Genomic DNA, 10,676 nt, shown 5'->3' with positions numbered 1-10,676 from the left:
AAAAAAAAAAAAAAAAAAAAAAAAAAAAAAAAAAACTGCCCTCTCATATCCTTAAGATAGTTACCTGTGTGATCAAACCCTTGGGTAAAACCAATCGTCTATCCATCACCGCTGTCCTTCCCCTGTGCACACTTGCCTCACACCACTCACTTCCCAACACACTCCCACTTCTGAGACTCAGCTAATAGTTTTTGGGCTGAACTATTTGGGAAGGCAAGGGGAAAAGGAGGAGGAGGAGGAGAAGTTGTTTTTTCTCTTTTGACTTGTAGATGAGTGAATTATACTAATAGGTTTTTCTAATATTGACTCATCCTTGGACTCATGCATTGTGCCCTGCTTTGATTTTTCTACTCTTTCATTTAAGATTTCTTGGTAAGTTAATTTATTTTGCTGATCTGAAAAGGCTTTGTCATGCAAGAAATGTTCTTAGACATTCCCTTAATCTCATTCTCTTTGATTTCTACAGGGGGAATATAAAGATTTCTCCTGACTTGTGTGAATTTTTCCAGGGTCCTTTCTTTTGGAAATGCTACAAGATGGCTGTGTTTTCAGTGGTGGAAATTATCGATAGGTCTCAAAAGCAAGGAACAGAATATCTGCTTTCCAGTAGTGATGTATGACTCACCAAAGCCACAACATTTTTTATAATGCCCTTAGTTTTTTTCATAGAAACAGAACTGAGATTCCTAATATTTCCTGGAATTTTTTTAAAAAAGGAAGGAAAAAAAGAATTCAAGGAGATGTCCATTTGTTAGCCCGTCACTGGCACGCATCGGCGTTAAAGAGTAATTGGTGAGTAAACCAGTACCAATACCACAATCCTTCATGTCCAGCCTGCCCCCAAAGATTTTCTTGGAACCGACAAGAAGGTTAATTGAAAATATAAATCTCCTTTGGAAAGCATTTGCATTTCAAGCGGAGATGGAATTTGGGGAAGTGCCATGTAGACGTCTGTCATTCTACAAGTCATAATTATTGTCAGTGACCCGAGACCTGGAGCGGATAATGATGGTTAAATAATGTCCATGGTGTTGCTCTTGGGGAAAGCCTTTGTCCCCACCTGATCATTCCCACATTGCCTTGGGTCTTTTATGCCTCAAGTGCATATGTTGCTTCTGTTTATCTGAGTAGTTAACTTTGGAGGCAACCATTTTGCAGATCTGATTTCCTTCCTCTGACAGACAAGGCCTGGATTGCTCTCGTTTTTATATTTCATTATTCACACATTCTTCCCCATCTCTCACCAATCCTCCCACCATTTCTGTTTAAAGAAGATCTTTAATATGTATGTAGACCCATCCCAAAAGGTCTACATGCTACATGTGCACATGCACATATACCCGCAGTGCACGTGTACTTCTGTATGTGTTCTTTTTAATTTTTTTTTCTTGACTAGATCACTCCTAAAAAAAAAACATTGGAGTATGACAAAAGCTGGTAAAAGAGATGAAAAGGATGATACTTTTTGGTTAGGGAGTTTGAATTAATTTTTGCCATGACAAGTTGACTATTGGGGCACTGTGCGTCCCTGTGAATTGCATGCTTCAGCTACGTCCCTGGCTCTGTTGACCCACAGAGAGAGTAATCCAATTATCCAAATAGGGAAATGCCTGAAAACAATGAATAATCAGAAGTTGCATTTTAGAAGCATGCTCATTCATAAAACTGGTAGGTCACGTTCATTTTAGAAGTGCATCAGCAGGAATATTGTCTGAGCCTGCACTTAGAACATTCATTCATTCAGTCAGCAAACACATATTGAGAGCCTTCCATGTGCTGGACACTGTCCTAGGTGCTAGAGATGTATTAATTAGCAGAGAGAAACATGGTCCCTGATGGTAAATTTTTTTTTTTAACGTTTTATTTATTTTTGAGACAGGGAGAGACAGAGCATGAACGGGGGGGGGGGGGGGGTCAGAGAGAGAGGGAGACACAGAATCTGAAACAGGCTCCAGGCTGTGAGCAGTAAGCACAGAGCCCGATGCGGGGCTCGAACCCACGGACAGTGAGATCGTGACCTGAGCCGAAATCGGACGCTTAACCGACTGAGCCACCCAGGCGCCCCCCTGATGGTAAATTTAACAACTGGTTTTTTTGAACCAAAAGCTCTGATGTTTCATATTTTGCAATGCCTATGCTCTAAATACTCCCACCATAGCCAATTTCAAGCTCCCCAAGTTCTGCAGTGCCTGGCACATAGAAACTGGCCACCATCATCATGTTCCTATCTTGATCATCATTAGGTTTGCTTTGACAGCATAATAAAAAGAAGCTCATGACCTACAGGGGAAGAGTCGAAGATGTGCTCAGGGGAGTGTGTGGAGAAGGGTCTGAAAGATGAGGGACATTCCTTTTTCTTTTTTACTTAAAATCTGTAAGATGTGCATTTTTAGAAATATGTATTTTATAACCTTTAAAGAAAGAATTTACAGTGCCCAAGTGACCAAGCATGGCTTTCACATGATTCTGGCCAGATGTGACCATATCGTGGATATAAGACCGTATTCCAAGTCCCATATCACAATATGTGAATCCCTGATAAATGACTGTTGTTTTCCTGGTGAGAAGTGACTTAAACTATTCACAGAAGATAAGCATTCAATTTGCTGCAGAACAAGTCACCCCAAAACAGTCGCTTAAGCTAATGACGATATTTATTTTGCTCACAGGTTTGCAATTTTGGTGGGGCATGGTGGGCACATTGTGTCTCTTCTCTTTGGCATCAGGTGGGGTGACTGGAAGGCTCCGAGTAGAATTCTCTGAAGGGGCATGCCTGTGTTGGCAGGGGATGCTGGCTGTTGGCTGGGACTGCAGTTCAATGGGGGTCATTTGTCTCTCCAAGGTAAGTGTCCCAAAACAGAGCCAGGTGGAAGCTATATCAGCTTCTATGACCTAACCTTAGAAACCCTACACCATCACTTCTCCATATTCTTGTCCGCGGCGGAGGTGGGGGTGGGTCACAAAGCATCACCCAGGTCCAAGGAGAGGAAAATTAGATTGTACTTCTCTCTCTACGCAGGTTCTGCAGGAAGGTGTGGGACTGGAATATTAATGTGGCCATTTTTGGAAAAGACAACCTGCTCCAAGAAATTCTCACCTTTTCCATGTCATCTGTACCAGCTGTAGCTGCAGAGAAAATGTGAAAAGTGAGCCAGATTCTCTCAGCTGCCCAGCTGCACGTGAGCATTGCAACTTCTTCACGCCAAAAATAAGGCACGTTGTAAGCTGTCAGTGCTTAGCTGGGAAACCCAACAAATTTTCATGTTGTATTTCCCATGCCTAGCAGAGCCATGAGTTTTAAATTCCCTGTGAACTGTCAAATATAGCTTAAGCAAAAAAAAAAAAAAAAAAAACCCCCCAAAAAAAACCAAAAAAACAGATGAACTCATGACCGGGATGGTGGAAGTCTACCTTTGCTTGGTTGGGCTCTGTATTTTAATTGTTGTCTCTAAGCTTTCTCAAAGAGCACAGCTAGGAGATTTTTCAGTGCATATAGGTGTCCTTATGCTTGCCAGCCACACGATGGATAAGGCTGTGTTGAACTTCATGTAGTGCTTGAGGGTCCAATGCATGCTTCCTATTATCTACTTACTAGGGTTGGAGTTGGTTCATTCATTTGTATCCTCAGTGTCCCTTGGTTCCCCACTGGGGCATGCATAAATAGAACATATTAACAGGAGACTAACAGGTAATTACCAGATATGTATGGATTGCCCGTAGAGTAGCACTTAGAGAATTGTCAAAAAACATCCAGTTAATGCAGTCTGCTCAATTGGAATCTTAATTTATGGTATGAATTGGTAGCCCCAAACCAGCGGTGTATTAGACCTTCAGGGACTTTAATTTTTAAAGACACTATTATTATAATTTTATACTTCTGAACCAATCCAAGTTCTTTCCTAATATAAGAAGATGAGGTCATTGTGTAACAGAGGTCTCAAAAACTAAGCTGTTTTGGCAATTCACATTTAAAACAAAATGGTTCATGGCTGGATAAATCAAATGGAATTTTAACAAAGTTTTGTCCCCAATCTTTTCTTGTTTAAGCTGAAGACACCCATGAGGTATTTCAGCTAAGACAAGTCAGTATTTTGCTTTGCAGAAATTTGTTGACATTTTTAGCAGTCCCTTTTCTCCTGTAACTACAATGCCAAATGAGCAAAATGAGTGTACTGACAGCCAATACTGTCCCTGCTTCAATGGAATTCAAACATTGTGTGTCCAGATATTTCTGTTCCTTGACATATACTTGTGAGGAACATTGCTAATATCCCCAGCTCAGACAGTTAATTATAAAAATGATCAGTGAAGATAGCCTGGTGGTTCTTCAGTTCACCTAGGGGGAGCTTGGGGCTCACTCCCCAAAGATTCTCTTTCACAGGCCCATATGAATCTTGAAAATTCCCCTTATGATTCTGGGTACCAGCCCAGCCTGGGACCTATTGAACTAGAATATTTGCTAACTCCAAAAATAATTTTTGTGAAGAGGGTTTTGCCTTGATAGAAGTTACTGTGGCTCAGGACAAAATAGTATTACGATTCAATTTCTATCCTTGGTAAACATTTTAGAGTAGGAATTCAGGTTTCCACTAAACTTTTATATATTGACTCACTTTATAGTAGAGGCTATAGCTTTGAGAAAGAAATGGGGGAGAAGAATTCCAGTTCACAAATCACTGTTTCCCTCTTTAGCTTTGTGTTTGGGCTGAAATATTTCTTTTATATATAAATGTTCTATATGATGATGGTTATCATTATTGGCTACAAGTTTTTGTGTTTTTTTTTTTTTTTACATTCTTCAGGCCCTTTCAGCTGGAGTTCCTAAAATAAACAATTATAAACTATTGTTTTTGGTTAGAAGTCACCAATGGGGCATGCCTCACAAAAATGGCAATTGTTGTGTAGAGCCACAAAGAATAAATAAGATTTCCACAGGTAGAAGAGTAGATAAAAGATACTTCCAGGTGGAGGGAACGGAATAAACAAAGGCACAAATGCTTGAACTTGCTTGGCACACTCAAGCAGAGGTGATTAGCTCAGTGCAGCCAGGGTACAATAGCTATGGGAGATACCCAAGGCTGGAAATATCCAGCCCTAAGTGATGGAAGCAAAGAATTCTAAAGTTCTGTTCCTAATTGTCCAGAGTGCCCTTTTGAAGAAATGTGTTTAGATAGATTCTGAGGATGCATCTGGCTCTGGGATTAATGAGGGCTCACAAGAAGGGTCAACAGAGTATCAGGGCCCCATAATTTCTCTTTCATACCTTCTCTTAATTAGGCATATAAATATGCTCAGTGTCTTTTTCCTGCTCGTGATTCTCGTAGTGATATCTTGGAATATGTTTTGAGATCCTTGAGGGAGTCGTGAAATGTTGACTGTGGACAAGGGGGTTTTGCTTTTGGTTGTCACTTTAACCCTATCGGTGGGTACTCGGGCAGGACTGTCATGGAACATAATTAAGTGGTGAGAACCATATGAAATACACCCTAATGTTCACATCTGAATTTCTGAATCAGTGATCCAGTCAAAGGGATGACTGAGTAACTATTAATCAGATTGGCTGCATGTATATATTTTCATTTAAAAGCTGATGGGGCACAGCCCTAATTTTTTTTTTCCCAGAAGATGAATAGCTAAAGTAGACATTAGATCCTACTTCAGTGTTTACCAGAAAAGTTCACACTATCAAAGCACTTGCATGATGTGAATTTTTTTTTGCCTTTTTTTAAAAATGTTTATTTACTTTGGAGAGAGCGAGCTGGGGACAGAGAGAGGGAGACACAGGATCCGAAGGAGGTTCAAGGGTCTGCACCAGCAGCACAGAGCCCAACGCAGGGCTTGAACTCACCAACAGTGAGATCATGACCTGAGCCGAAGTTGGACGCTTAACTGACTGAGCCACCCGGGCACCCCAGGTGAATAATTTTTTAATAAACCAATGCAAATATTTTACATGCTTCAAAGAAACCCTGCTCAAAATCGTAATTTATGTGAAACTTCTCTCTGTTGTTCCCACTGTCTTTCAGTTCTGCCCAACAATCTCCTGGGGACAACCATATGTAGGCTTTTGAATAATACTGCTTGAAGATTTTATATTTAATTAACATGTTTTGTTTTTTCAATTCGTGGACTTTCTTGGGGGGAACACATTTTAGCTAAAATCAGGATGTGTGCATCGTAAATTCTGTCTGCATTTCCTGTTCATCTCTCACCTCCTATTCCCTCCCCCTGGTACTAGTTATTAATTCCATGCTAGTTGATTTTGCAAAAAGAAGAGAATAAGACCATGATAAATAAGGCAGAAGAGATCTTCCAGTTCTCCTCCATTTTGAATGTGGCTCTTTGTATATCCTACAGTGCAAAGTTTGAGATGACTGTTCCACAGGGTCTTCAGGTACTGGATGAATATTTTATTTCCAATATTTTAAAATTATTTTGATTTAGTAAGCTAATAAGCTCAATTAGTTCTTAGTGCTGGAGCAAACACTTTGTCTTTTAGCTAGATAGTAAGTTAAAAACCTTAGAATGTAAATCTATGGGGAATTTTAAAGGTTGTCCAGTCCAGCCACAGCTTTGAAAATAGGGCCTCGTCCTTGAAGAAACTTCTCCACCCTTTAGGCCTAGAGTTGTGCTTGGTCATCCCTCAAACACTTCCTGTCCCATTATTCTGACCTTAAAACAGCAGTCTTCAAGCCAACGTAAATTTTCTAGTGGCCACATATCTGTGGCATACAGATAAGTTGTGTAATGCTCAGCAAAGTACCCAGTTTGGGCCTCAGGTCTACCACCTCTTAGATTTGTAACCAGTGAAGTTACCACCACTGAGCCTTATTCATTTATCCAAGGCATTCAGAAAATCATCCATGTGTCAACACTAGCCCAGATGCTGAGCATACAGTGTTCAACAAAACAGACATAGTTCCTGTTCCCAAAGAACTCTGCTTCTGGGAATATACAACAAAGAGTTACCATTTGCAACCCAGAAGGTCAGTTCTCTGATAGGGAGAGCCCAGGCTTGGAAATGGGGCCTGCTGGACAGGCAAACTGTTTGGTGTCGTTACCTCAAAGCTGAGACAGGAATAATTATGAGTTCCTTAACTTTCTTCCATGTAAATGGTGACACACCTACCTTGTTGGGTTAGAGTGAGAGACCAAAACAATGAATGTAACATCCCAGAGCTGTGCCCAGCAGTTCATTATTGAGCCAGAAAACATACATTGAATAGATAGCATTCCAGGCAATCGGGATTCAAAAATGAGTAGGGTTCTGTCCCCATCCTCATGGGTCTTACAGGCCAGAGGTCCAGCCCTAGCTTCCAAGGCTGCTGTATTATTGCTGTGCCCCCCACCCTTGCCTGTTCACCTGTCTGCATCTCAAGAGCACCAGCTTAGGGAAGCCAGGAATGCTTGTTTCTCTCTTTTCTGCTGTTGTATGTTCAATGCTCAGCAGTTCCTAGCTGACCTTGGCTGCAAACATGCAGCCCATGCCCTCCCTCACCTTTTCAGTTCACACCTGCCCAAGTTTTTACTGCCAGACCCTGCATTTGTTTGCCAGAAGGTCTCCTCTGGCTGCCAAAGCCCACTCAGACCACACCTGGGGATGTGATGGGGGAATTAAGCCCCATCCAGTTGCCCCACATCCTACCCCCCTCTGAGGAATTATACTTACCCCCATGGCAATTGCTTGATTAGTAATTTACCCTTCTTTGGCTGTTTTCCCTCTTTTTTTTAAAAGTGTATTTAGTTTGAGAGAGAGAGATAGGTACTAGCACCAAGGGGGAGGGAGGGAGAGAGAATCCCAAGCAGGATCCACACTGTCAGCACAGAGCCCAATACAGGGGCCCGAACTCATGAACCGTGAGATCATGACCTGGTCTGAAATCAAGAGTTGGACACTTAACTGACCTAGGCAGCCAGGTGCCCCTTCCCCCCAATTCCTAACCAATGATTTCAGGGGGGTCCCCCAACTCCACCAATTGCGTTTGAATCTTTGTCTAAATGTCTTCCCAAACTAAAATGTCCACACAGCATCCAAATCTTCTATCTAGATAATTCTGGTGCCTGTAAAGAGCCCATCTCATGATGGGAACTGAAAATGTCAGATAACCTTGCAACAACGGATGGATACTTGACCTGGACTCTGCTAATCAGACGCATGTACTCCATTCCCTATGTCGTGAAGAAGGAAAAGACCAGAATTGATTCTGTTGACAGATGGTCGCAGAGACCAAGACCTGAATGAGCATTTCCAGCATCCAGTGTCGGCACTCAAGGCACAACACCACGCACAGAACATGGCTTCCCTGAATGGTTCTACCTGGATATTTTTGAGCCCTGCTCTTTTCCTTGCAACCTCCAAGCTTCTACTTCTCTTGTCCTCACAGAGATTCTTAGATCTCTCCAGTACCTTTTGTGATCAATTCCTTTCCTGCCAACCCATCACGTTTGGTTCCTGTAGCGTGTGCCTAAGAAGGTGGTCTGTGTGGGTCAGGACAGAACCAAGAAAACAGTCCTCTGCCTCTTGCAAGCAGTTGGGACTTAATACAGAAGTTGATGGAAGATCTGGAAAGCCAACCAGGGAGCAATGAGGTAATCCACAGATCAGTAGCATCTGGAAGTTGCCATCAACCCTGGAGCTGGAGGAACCATGGGGGAAGGAAGGAGCTAGAACCACAGGATGGGGGCTACCCAGAGAGGTGACCAGTTGGGTCGCAAGACCTGAGGCCACACCAGGGAAAGAGCCAGAAATAGACCTGAACGCCAACAGGCAATTGCCATGCACAAGTAATGGGAGCTCACATAATTTTTGGCTGAATGAAGAGGGCCAGGACCAGAACCTTGTGTTATACCAACTTTTAAAGGCTAGGGGAATTAGGCCTTGGCCTAAGGAGAAGCAGTCAGAGAGCCAGGAGGACACTGAGGCAAGAGTAGCATTCCCCATGCCACAGCTCTGAAGCCATCAAATCTGCCAGACCCCTAACTGGATTTCCACCAAACAGACCTCTGAATTATTCATCAAGTCCAGACAGGAGACTCAGAGTGCTTATCCATGAGCTTCGGGTATCATAGCTTCTAATCCAGGCTATTCCCTGGGTAACCTGAGTTATTAAGTAAGGATCACAGTGCTTGCCAACTTTCACTGGGCAAGATAAGAAGCAATGCATCATGGAGATTTTTAAATAGCTTGGCAAGATGGGGAAACACATCACAGCAGGAACCTTAATTGATAAAGTAGAGACAAGTGCACTCATTCTCACGGTTGGAAATTACGGGACTGTCCTACTTGACTTCCGTGAGTGGATGGATTGCAACATCTTTGTTAGTGGCAGAGCAGAAGACAAAACAAAGCTCTGTGTCTGTATTTGGGAGAAGGAACGTGGTGTGAAGGAAGGAGCACCGTTTCAGATCAGGAGAACTTCATTTGAATCTCACCTCCACTGCTCGTTAGCCTTGTGATTTTCGATGTTATTTTCAACCAAGCATTAGCCTTTTCCTGGTTAAAAGTGATGATGTGGGCCACTTATCATTCTGGGCACTTCATAAATATTTGTTCCCAAATCCCCCTTCTTTTTACCATAACTCTAGCCTAGGAAGAATTCTTTCTCCAAAAAAATGGCTGGGATGAATCATTTCAATAGGAAAAACGAATTAAAATCCAAAACTCGGCACTCCTGGTTATTATCGAAAGCACCACTTTCCCTGGGCAGTCTACATTCAAGGCTATTTAGTCAGAATTTCAGATGGTCTAAAAAAATTTTATCTGTGCCTATTTTGTTTCTTGAAAGAAAAACCTCACTTCCCTTGCATGCCATCAAATATCAGTTCATCTATATTTTGAGTGGGATTTCATCCTCCGTTGGTGCCTGGGTGTTTCTGTGACTTGAGCAAGGGGTCCCTGTGCCTTTATCACCTGGTTTCTGCCTGACGTGGCTGGAAAGATGATCGCCTCCAGGCCCATCACAAAGGAGCGGGGCCTCCACGGTGCATTAGCAGCACCAAGGAGTATTGCCAAGATACAGCATAAAAGACAAGACTCCATGGTTCCCCTCTGGGTTTCTGGAGCAGCTGTCTCTAGCTCAGCTGTGGAAATTTCAGTTCCTTCATTGAAACCCAAACACCTGTGTCCCCAGACAGGAAAATGCCTAATGAAGTGACTTCCTCCATGCTGGCTAGCCCTGTGATTTTATTCAGCCCTTAAGGACAGTGTGGGGGCTGAGGACTACATACCAGCCTAGCCAGAGAGGGAGGCAAGCCCCAGAGATGGTCACTGAGGTAGGAAAGTACTAGCCCACGTTGATACCTGGGAGCTGCGCTCAGAGTACTCAGGGCTTACCTTGGCTTTGAAGCATCAAATGGAAGGATGCCTGGGTGGCTCAGTGGGTTCAGCGTCCATCTTCAGCTTAGGTCATCATCTTGCAGTTTGTGAGTTCCAGCCCCGCATTGGGCTCTTGGTTGACAGCTCAGAGCCTGGAGCCTGTGTCTCCCTCTGTCTCTGCCCCTCCCTGCTCACACTCTCATGCTCTCTCTCCAAAATAAATAAACCTTAAAAGAAAATGAAACATCAAAGATCAGACAAAAATCAGGTATCACTTAAACTTTGTCATGGCATGGGCAACCTGTATGCCTTCTTTCTCATTCTGCTGGCTCATCTTTGGGACGATACTCTTTAATTTCAG

The 10,676-nt window shown here is 42.8% G+C and overlaps 2 long non-coding RNA genes across 18 annotated transcripts in view; both read left to right on the top strand.

Annotated features, from left to right (window-relative positions):
• LOC121013680 (uncharacterized) overlaps nucleotides 1–10,676 on the top strand; it is a 68,695-nt gene that overhangs the window by 20,176 nt on the left and 37,843 nt on the right. For 11 of the 17 annotated variants that reach the window (XR_005782847.1, XR_005782852.1, XR_005782841.1 and 8 more), the window contains 3 exons: nucleotides 467–792; nucleotides 2,727–2,842; nucleotides 3,020–3,179. This is a non-coding gene — a long non-coding RNA (uncharacterized LOC121013680). Of the gene's footprint in view, nucleotides 1–466; nucleotides 793–2,669; nucleotides 2,843–3,019; nucleotides 3,180–5,750; nucleotides 5,790–10,676 lie in introns of those variants that run through there. The other 6 variants (XR_005782848.1, XR_005782845.1, XR_005782840.1 and 3 more) reach the window with 4 other exon arrangements.
• LOC121013682 (uncharacterized) lies at nucleotides 5,866–10,165 on the top strand. Its single transcript, XR_005782858.1, has 2 exons — nucleotides 5,866–5,915; nucleotides 8,049–10,165. It is a non-coding gene; the product is annotated as an uncharacterized LOC121013682 (long non-coding RNA).

Source organism: Herpailurus yagouaroundi, unplaced genomic scaffold (genome assembly GCF_014898765.1).
Source record: "Herpailurus yagouaroundi ecotype Mexico unplaced genomic scaffold, PumYag 199, whole genome shotgun sequence".
Taxonomy (NCBI): Eukaryota; Metazoa; Chordata; class Mammalia; order Carnivora; family Felidae; genus Herpailurus; species Herpailurus yagouaroundi.
Note: the sequence above shows the minus strand (reverse complement) of the source record. Positions and strands in the feature narration are given on the sequence as shown.